Source organism: Sus scrofa, chromosome 13 (assembly GCF_054392235.1).
Source record: "Sus scrofa isolate SSC_HxYL_T2T_F1_AM1 chromosome 13, Sscrofa_HxYL_maternal_Yorkshire_Landrace_v2.0, whole genome shotgun sequence".
Classification (NCBI taxonomy): Eukaryota; Metazoa; Chordata; class Mammalia; order Artiodactyla; family Suidae; genus Sus; species Sus scrofa.
In genome coordinates, this window is record NC_139395.1 from 26,147,204 (window position 1) to 26,164,808 (window position 17,605).

General features: G+C 42.9%; 1 long non-coding RNA gene across 1 annotated transcript; it reads right to left on the minus strand.

Moving 5' to 3' along the window:
* Positions 1-748: 748 nt before the first annotated feature.
* LOC146397221 (uncharacterized) lies at positions 749-16,127 on the minus strand. The gene is made up of 3 exons (XR_014822515.1): positions 15,938-16,127; positions 2,253-2,324; positions 749-1,536 (listed from the first exon to the last, which is right to left on the minus strand). It is a non-coding gene; the product is annotated as an uncharacterized LOC146397221 (long non-coding RNA).
* Positions 16,128-17,605: the final 1,478 nt, after the last annotated feature.

The following is a 17,605-nucleotide window of genomic DNA, read 5'->3' on the forward strand; positions in this document are numbered from 1 at the left end:
AATGGCTATTATTTAATGAGCATCTATTATGTGCCAGACTCCTTCTAAGCTCCCTGTTATTATATATAACAATCCTCTTAGAGAGATAGCAGTACATTCCTCATTTTACAGATGAGGAAACTGAGACATAAAGAAATTAAGCAAAACCTAAGATAATCTGCTTAACCTCAAAGCTACAAGAAAGGATTTTATACTATATCCAGTGGGAAGAAATGTTAAGGAAAGACTATCATAGGCATAGTAGAATATATATAAAACATATGCTATGAGAAACTAGGAATGAGTCAGAGTAAAGCAATGGGTAAGACAGAAGGAAATGGCAAGAGATTCTACCAGAATGTGTCTTGAAAAAGAAGGGAACTAACACTCAAATCATTGTACAATATATAAAACCTCTTATCCTGAAGTACCACCCCCCACCCCCCCATCAAGGTTCCCCATGTTTTTTTTTCTTTCATCTTATTGCTGGATTTGAACAAAAAGTAGTTTAGAAGTACATCTGCTTTAAATCATCACCCTGTTTAAAAAGCTATGTTCTATAAGCAGAATAAAAAGCAGAAGGATAGTCTATACTTTCCCAAATTCAAAATCATATATAACCATCAGCTTATGCACTATTAGAAAAGGGAAGAACAAATGTCCTGGTGTGTGGTGATGCCGTATCTTGATTTTACAGCATCTTAAAACTAGGAATAACAAATAAGAGGATGAGTAAGAACTAATGATTCACTGTAATGAAAAGGCTCATGTACTTTATTTTTATTTTTTATTTTTTGCTTTTTAGGGCCACACCTGCAGCATATGGAAGTTCCTAGGCTTGGGGTGGAATCAGAGCTAAAGCTGCCAGCCTACACCATGGCCACAGAAATGCCAGATCTGAGCCGAGTCTGCAACTCACACCACAGCTCATAGCAATGTCGCGTCCTTAACCCACTGAGCGAGGCCATGGATCCAACCTGCATCCTCATGGATACTAGTTGGGTTCATTACCACTGAGCCATGATGGGAACTCCTGCACTTGTATATCTTAATGAGATATGGAGCCCAAAGGAACTCCAAAGGACAAATGTTTCCCTTCCTTTTATATTTAAGTTGAGTTCCTCTTGGGTTACTGCATTCTCACCTTTGAGAAAGATCAAGATCCAGTAGGTCAAGTTCAGACTCTCTCAGTGGTTTTCCTTTGCTTTACTATTTAGAACAAGATTCAGAAGCCAGGCTCTCTTGGTCTCAGCACTATTGACATTTGGGGCTTGGTAAGTCTTCATTGTGTCTTGCACTGCGGAGAGCTGGGTACCATCCTTGGCTTCTTCCCAGTAGACAGATGCAGGCAGCACGTCCAGCCATCTCAACCTTTCCCCCTCCTCCTCCCCAGGTCGTGACAGTCAAAACCATCTCCAGACTTTGCCAAATGTCCCCTAGGGGGCAAACTCGTCCCCAGTTGAGAACCACTCTCCTACCTTATTGGCAGAAAATTTGAACTTTGCTGCTGAAATGATTTTCTAGGTTAAGAAACGACTTCCCGGCATGTTTTAGTTCCTGGTAGAGAACAGAGAAAATGTGCAGTTTGTTAATAACATATCGTTTAGTCCATTTCTATCCTAAAACCATTTAGTTGACTCAAAAACTTAACATTTTCTCAAAATCAGGAAAAATATTAGCAAGTCTGGCATTTTAAGTAATATATTTCTCACAAACTGCCTAATAGACAGAAATGAAGGTACCAAAAAAATGAGGATTTTTTAAAATAAATATTGCTGCAAAGTAAAAAAAAAAAGCACACTCACCAATTATTTGTCACCTACAATTCTTTTGTTTGACAGTAAGTCCCTAAAAATGTAGCAAAGGAAATTAACAGCCTAGGAAATACAGATCACCCGAGAATGGATCTGAATGGATCTGTGGTCTCACTTGATTTCTTTTCATGGATACTTCTGAATACAGAGCCATTGTATTTTTAATTTTTTTTTAATTTTTTTTTATTTTCCCACTGTACAGCAAGGGGGTCAGGTTATCCTTACATGTATACATTGCAATTACAGTTTTCCCCCCAGAGCCATTGTATTTAAATTTATAATTCTACACTTTCTCTTGCCTTGCTCACATGGCACTCTATTACTCAGTGGAAACATTAAAATGTAAAACAATTCGTCTTTTCAGAACACATCTGTAGGTACGTAACCTACTCAAGTTGAAAGGACTCTAAAAAGATGGTTCCTTTTCTCACGTTGTGGGTTAGAGAAAGTGATGCTTACTCACTGCTACTGCCGCTGTCAAGGAGTCACGGGAGTACAAAGGACGTGGCGAACTCAGTGGAGGTCAGCTGCCTGATGATGATAAATGGGCAGGGAGTTGTTAATGTGCCCACATGACCCACGGTTAGTTAGCAAAATGTTTACCTCAGTAATAAAAACCCACATCAGTGAAACACATACAGATCATTAGGAATGATAAATGAAAACTCTGTCAGACCCTAACCTAGGCTTAACTGAAGATACTCATTGACTAGGCGAGCTAAGTGCACCTTGGACAGTCTATCAAGGAAAACTAACAGGTCCTCACTGAAAAGGTGCCACCCAGGGAAAGAAGATGTGGAACAGAGTAGTGAAGTATAATAAGAATTATTGATCTGTTTCCTCTGAACTCTTCTAAATAAATATCCCCCACCTCCCCCCGCAACAAAAAGGAGTGCTCTTGTGGTGCAGTGGGTTGAGGATCTGGTGTTGTCACTGCTATGGCTGGGGTTGCTGCTTTGGTGTATGTTTGATCCCTGGCCCCAGAATTTCCACATGCCATGGGCATGGCCAAAAAATTTTTTCCCCATCTGTCATAACGAGTTATCTTCTTGGCAATAACAAATGAAGATTAAGAATTATATGTATGTATACATATTTGTACACAGGACAGTTGGCTTAACATTGAGCTTGTGACCGAATTTCTTTGAGCAACAAATATATTTGAGCAGAATATATAGCATTGTGCTGTCTCTCCTTCTATTTATTTGCGGCAACATTTTCATAAGTCACCTTTCCAAATGAACACATTTTGCTCTGAAATGTGAATGAGCACTCAAAAGATAGTTAAATCCTATTATGGTGACATAGGACAATGCTAGAGGCCAAAGTTTGGATAATTTTATTCCTCTGGAACACACACATAAGAGAAAATGCCCTCTGAGACCGTAAAGCCAAAGCCCACAAAGGGTTGCATGTATATTCTCAATGCCTTCTTACACTTGTTGCATTTATATTTCTTGTCAAGTTTGGTTACTGGTTCCCCAGGCCTTTGTGGTGTTGAAAGAGCAATCTAAGGACAGGTGGAAGAAAGAAGACATATGTGAAGAGGTAAAAGTTGAGTGGGCAGTAAGGGGTGTGTTGCTGGGATTACTGATAATTTGCTGTCATCTTATCAACAAAGACCGAAAACTCCAGGGCAGTTGCCTACCTATTACACCACAACACCACAAGAGACCATCCTAACTATCAGAAAGAATCACAGACTTCTGGATGGGGGGTGGGATTGGGGAACTTAATGTCTACCCTGCCCTCCTCTTCCAGACTTTCAAACCCTTTATTACACCTGTCAAGTGGTTTTCTAGCTTATATTTTTACCCCCCATAGGGAATGGTAATATCTTACAGGCTGGCTAAGAATTTTTCAACCAAACTGAGAAAGAGCAAGACAAGGCTGAGGATAGAACTGGTTGGTACCCTCCAAGAAGCATCTACTCAGAAGGACACCCTTCAGTCTCTTGATAACACATTGACATTGCCTGGTGTTGCTGGCTAGTCCAGTATCTATGCCTGCCTCACGTCTCCAATTTGCCAATCCAGCAATCACAACGATGAAGGAAATAAGGTGAGCCTGAAATCCTTACTCTTAAAGAACTCACACTGACCAGTAGTAGGTATCACCACTATCTCTTTTAGGGATCTCTGACTGTCTCTTCAAAAATACATTCGAGAAATGTTCGGGTGAATTTTATGTTCATAAATCAAAGGCCACACTTTCTCATCCTTTCTGAAAACCAGGTGAACTACTTGATGACTTCGATCAAAAAGAAAATTTTAGGAAAAAAAAAAAAAAAGAAAATTTAGGAGATCCCATTGTGGCTCGGCAGGTGAAGATCCCAACATAGTGTTGTGAGGATGCAGATTTGATCCCTGGCCTCACTTAGTGGTTAAAGGATCTGGCGTTGCTGCAAGCTGCAGCGTAGGTCACAGATGTGGTTCAGATCTGGCATTGCTGTGACTGTATTGTAGGCAGCAGCTGCAGCTCCATCCAAATCAATCCCTAGCCCAGGAACTTCCATATGGTGCTGGTGAGGCCTTTAAAACAATAAAAAAAGAAAAAAAATTATATTTAAGAGCCCCTGCTCACAGAGATAAGAATAAAAATGATAGATTAAAAAAAAAAAAAAAGAAAGAAGACCTTCACTGAAAATGGATAGAATTAAGAAAGTATCTCAGGAGTTCCTGCTGCGGTGCAGTGGAAACGAATCTGACCAGACACTATGAGGTTTCTGAGTTCGATCCCTGGCCTTGCTCAGTGGGGTACAGATCTGGCGTTTCCGTGAGCTGTGGTATAGGTCACAGACTGGCTTGGATCCCAAGTTGCTGTGGCTGTGGCTGTGGCCGGCAGCTGCACTTCTGATTAGACCCCTAGCCTGGGAACCTCCATATGCTGTGGGTGTGGCCCTAAAAAGCAAAAAAAAAAAAAAAAGAAGAGGAAAGTATCCCATATGAAGTCAGCTTCATTTACAGGGAAAATTCTCTTGCCAAGGACCCTTAATCCCCTAAGCATGCCAGTTATAGGAAGTTATTCCGTAGCTCAGAGGTTTTCAGACCTATTAGAAATGTGGACACTGGGGTCCCACTCAAGACCTTGTTACTACATTAGAGTCTGTGAGGCATGCAGCCCAGCAATCTGCCTTGTCGCAAGCTCTGCAGTGGACTCTGGCACACCGTGAAGTTTGAGAACCTCTGCTATAGAAGCTAAAATCAAACTGGGATAATAATGCCAGGCTTTCAGTGCTTCTAAGCTAATGCTAATGGTGATGGTGATGATTTCCATAGGTGGATAGGTTTCTGCAACAGTGACGTATGGAAGTTCCCAGGGCAGGTGTCAAATCAGAGCTGCAACTGCCAGCCTACACCAGAGCCGCAGCAAAGCAGGATCTGTGCCGTGTCTGCGAACTACACCACACCTCACGACAACGTTATATCCTTGACCCACTGAGCAGGGCCAGGGATTGAACCCGAATCTTTGTGGATACTAGTCGGATTCATTTCCACTGCACCACAATGGGAACACCTGATAATGATAGTTTTAATGAATAGTCTTGTGTTATGTACCTCATGCACTAACTCATTTAATTCTTTCCAAAGCCCTATGAAGTAGTGTTATCACATTTTATAGATGAGAGGATAAAGTTAAGAAAAATTAATCAATTTGCCCCCAGGTCAGCCATTAAATTGAAGAGCTGGGAAAATAGCCTGTCTGGTTGATCTCTCTCTCTCTCTCTCTCTCTCACACACACACAAACACACGCTAAAAAAAAGCTATCATTCCATAATGACTTCCAGAATCAAAACCAAGAAATCTCCCAACTTCAGTTCCTTCAAGCCTCTCTCTCTTTTTACTTCCACCTCTTAAATGGCCTCTGTCCGAAGGACCACATCAGGAAAATTCCCCTTGGCCCACCTGTTCAGCAGCCAGCTTCCTTCCAACCCCCCAGCTTTGTCCTGGCTTTCCCCTCCAAGACCTACTAGAAGTCTAGAGACATCTGGAACAATTTGAGACTGGTTTTCCTCTCCAGGGAACCTGAATCCTTTATTCCTTCTTCATGTACAAAATAGGCCACCATGATAATTGTAAACTACAACCCTAAGGTGGCAGATACTCTTGCTGGCTACCACTTCCACCTCTGCTATTGCATCTGATACTCAGGCCAGCAGCTGGCTCATTCCAGAAACTTGTCACAAGTACAGGATCTTAGCCTCCAGCCCCAGCCCCTCGGAGCTACTGAACCGAAATCTACAATTTTAACAAGATCCTCTGTGCACATTGAAATTCAAAAAGCACTAGTTTCTCTGGATCTATCCCCTCATTTTACCTGAAGAGACTGGGACCCAAGGAAATTGAATGACCTAGGCAAGGTAACAAACCCAGTTAAATTGGAACTGATCCCTACTTGTATGTGCTTTTCTCCATATCCTTGCAGCCTTCAGCTCTACATAGGAAAATGCTGCTGCTGCTCTGATTACTGAGAGCTTCCTAGGTCCTGAACTTGTGCTCATCACTTTATACATATTACCTCATTTACTCCTTTACCACATCCTGTAAGTTCAGTGCTATCATTATCTCCACCAGAAGACTAGAGAAGCTTAAGTAGTTGCCCCCAAATCGTGCAACTTCAAGTAAAGAATCAGAGACTAGAACTCATGTAGTCTGACTTTGAAATCATGATGGTAGCTACCAGATATACACAACCAGATATTCACTGCGTGTATATCTTTATCTTTTCCTTTGAGTCTAAAAGCTTCTACCTAGCTTCTACCTATCTATCTATCTATCTATCTATCTATCTATCTATCTATCTATCTACCTATCTATCCATCCATCCATCTAACTATCTATCTTTATCAGCACCACTACCACCACCACCATCATCATCATCTGTCTAGTTTTTGGAGACTGGAGAGAGTGCATAAGATGGAATTATTCTGCTTGATGTCTCTTTTCCTTTCATTAATCTCAATGATAGTGATACCCAGGTTGTTGACCCAGAACCATACCCCTAGTCCTCTCATGAATAGAAACCACTTACTGGAGGAAGATGCAAAGAGAAAAAAACAAGAACTGGTTATAACCAACTGAGCCCAAGATGGCAGAAGATTTGACCTCCAGTGGACCTTGAGCCTCATTACATGCTCACTGTAATGCATTCACATCTAAATGATGTGCCCACTGGTCTCTTGACAGTTACCAGTTGCCATAACGACAACAGGAAAAGTCCACATGAGGATGGAAAAGGAGGGTTGCATCAGTTCCAGGTTCAAACCACACCTCTATTCTTCAATAATTCATGAATATTCCTCCCACAATTTCCAAATCCCTGCCTTCCCTTCGACACTCCTATATATTTAGTGTCTTTGCCCAAACTGGATTGAGAAGTTGATTTGTGAACTAAGTTCCTGCTTTTCCCTTCTTTGGCCACTGATTAAAGCTTATGCTCTTACAGTCTCAGCACCAGTTTCTTTATTGGCTGGTGGAATCCAATTGGAAAAAAGAACTTTCCTGGCTGAGACAAAGGAGTCTTGGCCAGGCTAGGACCAGAGACAAGTCCAGTCGACCAATTCAGTAAGAACAGCAGCTCTTTTCTGCAGCTGCTTAGAGAAGAAAGCGAAAGGTCCCTTACCATTTACCCACCTTCTGGGCCTTTGGAGCTCAGCTGTCCTTCCCCTGGTCTTCCTTCCCAGTCACCTCTCTCATCACCTCAGGAGCCCTGGCTTAGTGGTTACTGGGTCACTGCACCTTAGAAGTTGTAAAGCCCCTGACTACTGAAGTGGAGGAATAAGAAGGGTGTTGATCCGTCTCCCTCCCTGGAGCACACAAATGTTGAAGAAAAAAAAAAGTTTAAGAACAGTTATTACTGGAGTTCCCATTGTGGAGCAGTGGAAACGAATCCGACTAGGAACCATGAGGTTGAGGGTTTGATCCCTGGCCTTGCTCAGCGGGTTAAGGATCTGGTGTTGCTGTGAGCTGTGATGTAGGTCGGAGACGAAGCTTGGATCCTGCGTTGCTGTGGCTGTGGTGTAGGCCGGCAGCTGTAGCTCTGATTTGGCCCCTATCCTAGGAACCTCCTTATGCTGCGGGTGCAGCCCTAAAAAGTCAAAAAAAAAAAAAAAAAAAAAAAAAACCAACCAAACAAACAAACAAAAAAAACAATTATTACTGAGTTATACCTTAGATAAATGAATTGCTTTTGTGTGGTTTTCTTGAAAACCCAGCATGTAAAGGATTGTTTCTGGTAGAAATTTCTTCATTCCAATCATCTTAACACCTGAAATGTAACCCAAGTATAAATTGGAAACAGACTTTGTTATGTACAACATAATTACAGAAGTTTCACTTCTCTGTAGCACTGCTAAGAAAGTATTTGAGGAGTTCCCGTCGTGGCGCAGTGGTTAACGAATCCGACTAGGAACCATGAGGTTGCGGGTTCGGTCCCTGCCCTTGCTCAGTGGGTTAAAGATCCGGCGTTGCCGTGAGCTGTGGTGTAGGTTGCAGACGCGGCTCGGATCCCGCGTTGCTGTGGCTCTGGTGTAGGCCGGTGGCTATAGCTCCGATTCAACCCCTAGCCTGGGAACCTCCATATGCCGCGGGAGCGGCCCAAGAAATAGCAACAACAGCAACAACAACAACAACAACAGACAAAAAGACAAAAGACAAAAAAAAAAAAAAAAAAAAAAAAAAGAAAGTATTTGAGCCCTTCAGAATAAAATTTTTCTTGTAATTAACCAATGTATTTTCCTCATCCTGTGTACATACATATTTGGTAAGCAAAAATAATATAAAAGGCCCAGATTTGTAAAAATATCTAAATTGGAATGATTTTTAAAAATTTAAATTTGAGTTAACTATTAATTACTATTAAAATGGTGTTTAACAATTTTATGCAAAAGCAAATTTTTACACAACTTTTTGAAATCTGGGCTGTTTATATGTAGGGAGAGGAACTGCGTATACTTTTGCTAGGGTCACTTCGAATCTAGGCAATAAGCAAATACTTTGGAAATCGTGGCTAACAATGGAATATTACTCAACCATAAAACATGGAATTCTGCCTTTTGCAGCAGTGTAAATGTACCTAGAGAATATTATGCTTAGTCAAATAAATGATGGAGATAAAAAACTATATGATATCTCTTATACGTGGAATCTAAAAAATTATACAAATGAATGTATATGGCAAGACTGAAAAGATTCACAGAGAAAACTAGTGGTTACCAGTGGAGAGAGGGGAGGGGAGAGGGTCACTTTAAGCATATAGGATCAAGAGATACAAACTACTAAGCATAAAATCAATAAGCAACAAGGATATATTGTACGGAACAGGGGATTATAGACATTATCTTGTAATAACTTTTAATGGCTTATAAACTGTAAAAATACTGAATCACTATGCTGAACACCTGAAACTAATGTAAAATTGTTAATTAACTCTACTGCAATAAAAAAATACATGAAGACATACTAAAAAAAAAAAAAAGAAATCGTGGCTATATAAATCATAAGTAATACAATTGCATAGATCTATAGTATCCCCAAAGGAAAATATTCAAGAATTTTATTTATATCTGGAAACAAACTTAGTTTATTGGTGTTCTCTATAAAAATATTTCCTATGCATTTGTGCATGACTGCAAATACACACACACACACACACATTTGGCTCCAAATATATCCTGTTAGGCTCCTAGATCCTCAAGGTAAGAGGCCTGGCTTATTCATGTTTTAATTTCTCTTATTATGGTAACATGAGGTTTTTTTTGCCTTAATAAGTGTTTGCTGAGCTGACTACCACATCTTAACTACATATATCTGGAATTTATGTTGTCAATTTTATCTAATAGGGGTTGGAAAGATTTGTGGTTTTTTGTGGGACTATAATTTTCAATCTCCTGATTTTTGTGATTTTTTAAAAAGCTGGTCGTAATGCTATATAGTTCTCAGATTTTATTTCTTTGGTACAAAAAAAGCAAAATGAATGCATTGTGATTGAGCCATGGAGCTTGGTTGCTTGCATATGTAATAGGGGCTCTAAATTACCACATAAACACAGCTGCAGTTTCTCAGTCTGGAGGCTTTGAGAAGCATGCGGACTGGTGAGTGGGGGTATTTGGAGCTCTAAATTTAAGAGCATTATTATGAGCAGCAATAGACAATCATCCTGCCTTATTTAAATCTCTGGGCAACTGTAAAACTGGAGTAGGTCTTGCTTAAGCATTCAGGTTTCTTATCTATGCCCAAATCTGAACAAGCAAGTTTAGCCCACATCTTAAACACTGACAAATTGTAGTTTATGGTATATCATTGGCTACTGCATTTATGAAGTCATTCAAAGGTTAACAGTTTTAAAAGTGTCAATATTTAAGTTATCTCATTGTAAAAGTTATTTCAAAGGTGAAGCAGATTGATATTAAATCATACTTTCTTTCAGGGAAAATAGATCCATGCAAGAAAATAGATGAAAATTTTACTGCTTTATCTATTTATTTACCTACACATACACATAAACACATATACAACATGTGTATTACAAGCTTTGTGCCTCAATTTTAGGTTGAGAAGCAATGAGGAAAGGTAAATTTTAAAATATATTTTCCACTAATTTTCTTTTTTTAAGAATTTATTTTATTTTTCATTTTTTAAAAATTTATTGAAGTATAGTTGATTTACAATGTTGTGATAGTTCTGCTGTAGAGTGAAGTGATTCAGTTATACATGTACACACATCCATTCTTTTTCAGGTTCTTGCCCCACATAGACCATCACAGAATATTGGGTAGAGTTCCCTGTGCTACACAGCAGGTCCCCGTTGGCCAATCATTCCGTATACCTCAGTGTGCATCTGCTCCTCCCAAACTCCCAATCCATCCCTCCCCCAACCACCTGTCAATTTTCCAATAACCTTTATCTGAGGAGAAAAATACTTCTAAAGAATAGGCACCTTGCTTGCTAAATTTGCTATTTAAATTAATAGGAAATACGTCTCATAATTTAAACAATGCTTTCATAAAATTTATACTTCCAATATTTTCTTTTTAATATTCCTTAAGATGTTTTTAACAGAATTAACCACTAATTGATAAAAAACAGGTGGAATCCTATTTCATGCCAGCAGTCCTTTGAAATATTTAATTGCGGTAAATTAAATAGCAAAAGTTTGAAATTTTTGAAATATTTCCCGCAAATGAAATGGGAAATATCATTGTGCTCTAATACTAACTTGATTAGTTCCATAGAAAATTGGAATTAGAGTCAAAGTTATCATTTGGCCATTTTTTTCTATGCTCGCCAGATTTACCAAGATCCTAGAGACCAAGGTCAGGACTGGATAACTTGAATTATAAATCATCTGCTTCATCGTGGAACCTTGGAAAATTATAAGTCCATATACTTTTTCCTGTGGGTAATTCGATGAATTACTCTCTTCTACCATAGTCTCAGGAAATTCATCCTAAAAACAAAGGTGTTAACTCAAATAACACTGCACAATAAACACTGTAAGAACAAACTGACCAAAAAAAAAAAACAACCCAAACCAGAACAGGTGACCTGTCCTCTCACCCAACTGTCTAAAATCAGGTAGATTTGGAGACGATCACATTGTTGAATCATTCTTGACATCCTACTCACTATTAAAAATGTTGGTAATTAAGTAAGAGCATAAGAATTATTCATTTATGTGTAATAAAGAAAAAGTTAAAATTATGGCTTGTCCCTTATTTTTCGTCCTTCTCCCCTGCCTGCTGGCTGGAAGCAGAAGGCCTGCACAGTGTAATGGTCGGGGCTGGAGCAGCCGTGGGGGGATCTTGGGAATGGAGGTCCTGCCTGGAGGAGCAACAAGCTCGAAGGATCTTGAATCTTGAGGATTTCATGCAGAAGAGTCCTAGCCTATGACGTGTAGACTCTTCCAGAAGATAAAAAAAGAAAAAAAATCTTCTGTCTTACTTAAGCAATGTTTAGGTTTTTTTTTTGTTTGTTTGTTTGTTTGTTTGTTTTTTCTGTTCCTTCTAGTCAAACCCAATCTTTGTTGTTGTTGTTGTTGCTATTTCTTGGGCCGCTCCCGCGGCATATGGAGGTTCCCAGGCTAGGGGGTCTAATCGGAGCTGTAGCCACCAGCCTACGCCAGAGCCACAGCAACTCGGGATCCCCGCCGCGTCTGCAACCTACACCACAGCTCACGGCAACGCCGAATCATTAACCCACTGAGCAAGGGCAGGGACCGAACCCTCAACCTCATGCTTCCTAGTCGGATTCGTTAACCACTGCGCCACGATGGGAACTCCCAAACCCAATCTTAATTCCCGCTGTGACATCGGCGCCTGGTACAGTGGCATGCATGTAGGAGCTATTCAACAGCTGTCTGCAGCAATGGGGACAGTTGCAAGGCAAGTACCTGCCTTCGTGGAGGCCCAACCTAGCCTTGGGTCCTTTCAACTTCACCTCCTGACATCTCTTCAGTCCATGCACCTGTCCTTATCTCCCCCCAAGTGTGAACTGAAGCTCTTGCCTATTCTTTTTTTTTTTTTTTTTTTTTTGTCTTTATGCCTCTTCTAGGGCCTCTTCCCTCAACAATTGGAGGTTCCAAGGCTAGGGATCTAATCAGAGCTGTAGCCACTGGTCTATGTCAGAGCTGCAGCAATGCAGGATCCGAGCTAAGTCTGCCACCAACACCAACACAGGTCACAGCAAAGCCAGATCCTTAACCCACTGGGCAAGGCCAGGGATCGAACCCGCAACCTCATGGTTCCTAGTTGGATTCATTACCCACTGTGCCATGATAGGAACTCCAGCTCTTGCCTACATTTGCCTAGACTAGTCTGACTTCTGAATGGTCTCATCCTCATCACATCCCTTTCCACTTAAAAACTTGGCTTTTTGGTTTTTTTTACGAGAAAGACTCAAACTCTAAGGTTTGAGATCCACTGGTTTGGGGATGTTTGAGGTTCTTGGAGGTGGGAAGACAGTAGTGTTTTGGAGCATGGGGTTTCCTGAACACCTTGGGTGTCCCATGTGAAGCTAGGGCAGAAAACTGCCCTGGGTGTCATGGATGCTGTGGGTTCCCCAGAAGGAGCCCCCTCACTGGGCTGCTGCATCCAGCTCTCGGCCACTGTGGTATGGGCTGCTAATGGCTCATTGATGTCCCCTTCTCTGGACCAAAGACACGGTCTGGCTGGCAGTGGGTACAGAAGCTTCCGCCTTTGCTTCAGAGCGAGACGAACCTCTTTGATGAGATTCATATTCTCCATGGAATAGATTGAAATCAATCGCTGGTTGAGACCACATTCTTGCTCAGTTTTCCCACCTGCTCTAGCCTGCTGCCTTCCTCCTCTCTTGAAAGCACTTTGTACAGAAATTGCTGTCACTAGAGTCTTGGGCATGGATTCTGTTTCAAGCAAACCAGACTCGAGACACTGTATTTCAAAGTCAGACAGTCTGGGTTTGTATCTGGGTTCCCCAAATTAACAAAGTGACTATGGGTGAGTTAAGGTAAATGTCTCGGTTTCCTTATGTGTTCAATGCAGCAAATACTGCTGTTTGAAGGGCGGCTATGTAGAAGCCCTCAGAACAGTGCCTGGAGGGTGGGGTGAACTGCCCAGAGCTGCCCTTGATCTTTCCCTGACTTGCCCTTTGGCCTTGGGCATGTTCATGTTTTTGCGCTGATTCCTTTTAACACCCAAGTGCTTCATCAATGACTGGAAGTCAGAAATATTTTTTCTAGTGGCAAAGTACTTGGCAAAATTTGAAGTGCAAGCATAAGGCATAATGAGCATTAATTATGCAGCCAAGGATGGAATTGCCCTGAGAGAGAAGTGGCTGGGAATTCAGAGGCCAGGAGAGTTGGATGGTCCAGCCAGGGCCTTTCCTGAGACCTTCCCACCCAAGTGGTAGTATCATGAACATGAGAACCTTGAAACTGCAACCTGGTCTCCCCAGGTCAGGGAGACCAGTAAATTGGAGGCAGAAAAAGGAGGGAGAGAGTTGGAGTGCCTTCTTCCCAATGGCCTGTCTCCATGCAGAGTTGGCTCCTTCTTGGCTTTGAGGTCTGGACTCTGTTGTCACCTCCTCACAGAGGCCTCTCTGACCAGCCTGTTTTAAGTGCTCTCCCCCAATGCATGGCCCAGTTTTACTGTTTTCTCAGCACTTAGAACCATCTGGCATTAGCTCCTCTAGATGTTTGTCAAAGTGCATAGTGTCTCACTCTTTGCTAGAACTCCTTGAGTACAAGGGCTCAGTGTATTCTGCTCCCTGCACACAGTAGGTCTTCCAGAAATGCTTGGTCTTGGAGCCCTGGGTATTCTCACACACTGTTGCTGAGACATAATTGGCTACAGCTCCTTGGACGTCATTCTGGTCATGTTTAATAAAGCTAAACATACGCCTTCTTATGACCCAGCAATTCCATTTCTAGGTATGTAAAGGTGTCACCAAATGATATGTACCAGAACGCTCACACCAGCGCTTTCTGTAATAACCATGGAACAGGAAGCTATCCAAACTTCTGTGAAAATAGAACAGATGAACAAACGGTAGTATGTCCATACAAGGAAATACTACACAGAAACGAGAACCTTCAACCAGAGGCAAAAAAACAGGCATGAATTTCACTATGATCACATTTTGTTTGTTTAGAGTTTTGTTTTGTTTCATTTTGTTTTGTTTTGCTTTTCAGGGCTGCACCCACGGCATATGGAAGTTCCCAGGGTAGGAGTAGAATCAGAGCTTCAGGGCCGGCCTATACCATGGCCACAGCAATGCGGGATCCCAGCTGTGTCTACAACCTACACCACAGCTCACAGCATTGCTGGGTCACCCACTTAGTGAAGTGAACCTGCATCCTCATGGATACTAGTTGGATTCCTTCTGCTGAGCCACGGTGGGAACTCCATACGATCACGTTTATGTAAAGTCAGAAAACCGGCTAAACTAATCAGTGATAGAAGTCAGCATAGAGATTGCAGCAGGTGCATGGAACTAGAAGTGGCTGAGGGGGCATGGAAGGTCCTATGCAGCGTCTGAGTCTGGCTTCTGTTGGTTGACACAGGTGTGTGCAGTTCGGGAAGAATCATCTAGCTGCGAACTGTGCACATTTTGTATACACTTAAGACAAAAATACAATTTACATTGAATCAGTTGCATGGGGTCTGCCCAGGAGAGTGGGAACTCTTCCTCACGTTTCCCAAACACAAAGCGCCTGGGCTTGGAGCCCTGGAGTTGGGTGATGGCTCAGGGGAGGTGGGTCCAGGTGCTTGGTTGGCTGTCGCGGTGCCATCAGCACTGCGCTCAGGGCAGCCGATGGAGGATGGTGACACCGAGGCTTGAGGGGCCACAGGGCCCAGTGCGGGGGGTGGTGGTGGTGCGGCTTCAGGGTAAGACCCGCCGGGGCTGCGCAAGCCGACGAACTGCGCAATCCTTGACCCTAGAGCCCCCACGATGCCTATCAGCTGTCCCGCGTCCTGAGCTCATCCCCTACGTTGCGGCGGCTGTCGGGGTCGGCCCTCGGAGGTGGGGCTCGAACCGGGGTCCGGGGCGGGCTCCAGGGTCGCTGGGCACACAGGCTGGCCTTGGCCGCGGAAGATCCAGGCGAGGCCTGTCCCCAAGTGACCCTGCAGCGGAGGAAGGGTGGGCACCCGCGGCCTGGGGGGACGGCCGGGGGGAGTGGAGGGAAGGAGGGACGGGAGATGCCCCCGAGTCCCGATCTTCCCCGGGAGGGGAAAGGAGCCCGAGCCTGGGACTGGGGTGGAGTGGGACTTCTGCCAACAGCGCCCCTCCTCCCCATCCCAGGACTAGGATATCTCGCTGGCTCAGAACTTGAGGCGGGGGAGAGAAAGGTGGCCCCGGGGATTTTAGGAACCCAAAGACAGGGCGGGTGGACAAGGGAGTGGGTAAAGGGGCTGGAGATTCGGGAAGTGGGCGGGGGGGGGGGAATAAGTGTTAGAAAAAACTGGCGACAGTCACGCGGAGACTTTCTGAGTTGCCAAGTTTCACTTTAATGCTCCCGGGCTTTTAAAGACTGGCGGCTGCTAGTGAGCAGCATCTGCGTTTGAACAGGAGATCTGGTACTTTTTAGAGGCCTGACTTCACCCCTGCGGGGCCAGCTGGGCTGGCTGGCAGCTGCGATCCCCACGATCCCCGCCTTACCTACCTACCTTTTACCTGGTTATTAGGCCTTTGCGCGGACCCGCGCTTGGGAGGTGCCCAGACGTGGAGACTAGAACCTTGCAGGCTCGGCGCAGGGGTCCACACCTGTGCTTCGGGCTGGGGACAGCGGTCCTGGGTCAGGGGGCGGGAGGAGGGATTTGCTTGAGCCTGCGGCCAGAACCACAGCACATCCGGAATATCTTTCTAAAAACAGAAGTTTCTCTTCCCCCAGCCCAACTCCACCCCCCAAACCCCGCCCCCCAACCCAATTCTCCTCTCCCGGGCTTCTTGGGAGGGGAGATTACAAGGGCTGGATTGTCCTCAAGGGCAGCTGATTCTGCTCCCCACTTTAATTTTGAAAGCCTCATCGGATGGCCACTTAATTTCCCAGCCATCGCAAAGGAGGGATATCCTGTTTTGAGTTTTTCTGAAGTGATTTTAATTTTCATTTGGGCAACCAGTGATAACTCCTGCAAACATCAAGAACTGAAAACAAAGGAGACTACAGGAGATGAAGGGCCACAGACAAAGCAGCTCACAGCCTTTTTCTCAGGGGACTGCCTCATCTAGTTTGCAAAGACCAGTAACCTATAAGCATTGTTTGCTTGGGGCGGGGGGAGGAATTTAACCAATACATCTCTCCTCTATTTTTACCCATTTCCTTTACTTAGTCCTATTTTTTTTCTTGGCCAAAGAAAGTAATCGTCTGCCTGTATTATATACTCAGATTTTCCCCTTAATTACAAGTTAAAAAAAAAAAAACAAAACAAAAAACACAAGATGTAAAGTGTCAGAGAACTGTCTAAAAACTATTATAATGATAGTAGGAGAGTCCCAGAATGACTTTTGGGAGACCTGGAACCTTTTCTATGCCACTAATGTGCTCATCAGGTGACCTCGTTTTTCTGCTATTCTATTTGTTTTATGGGAGATTCCAAAACTTGATTCAAACAAATTTCTATTCGGTGTATGGCTTAATATTTAATTCTCTCCTCATCTTAAGCTGAAGGGTAGATGTCTGAACATACATTTTTTTCTCATCCTAAATCCCTTTTATCCTCTCCTAATGCTCACAGTGCAGTGTTGATGTCTGGCAGGCTTTGTGTTCAGTTTGTACCATTTGCAAACACAGGGACAGTTACCATGGAAAGGAGGGGAGGATAGCTACAGGATTTCTTGGACCTGAGACTCTCACACTTCTCTTTCCGATTTCACGCTAATTAGCACGCAAAATTTAAAAGTTGGCCTGAACACTGCAACACTTTCACACATCCCTACTAAAATCCATGCTAATCTTTCCCATGGGATGTAATTCAATTGAATTGACATTCTAATAAAATACTGGCAAAGACATAATCGCAGTTTGCCTGTAATGCATAATGAAAATAACACTATGCAGTTGCTTAAACCTCAGCTAATGGCTTCCTACATATTGTTGGTGATGAGATTTCAGGGTTTTTATTCCTGGATGTTAATGTAACACTATAAAGCTACTCTTTTTAGCAAAGTGGATTGTGGTTTCAGTTCATCTTTGCTAGGAGTGCAGGAAAGCCTATGCAGCTTTCAGATTGGCTTTGGACAGTCAGTGAATCCAAACTTGCCTTCAGATTTTTATTTTCTGGCAATAGCTGACTGAGTACCCTCTGCTATCCTCGAAGCATTGGCACAGCTGTGTG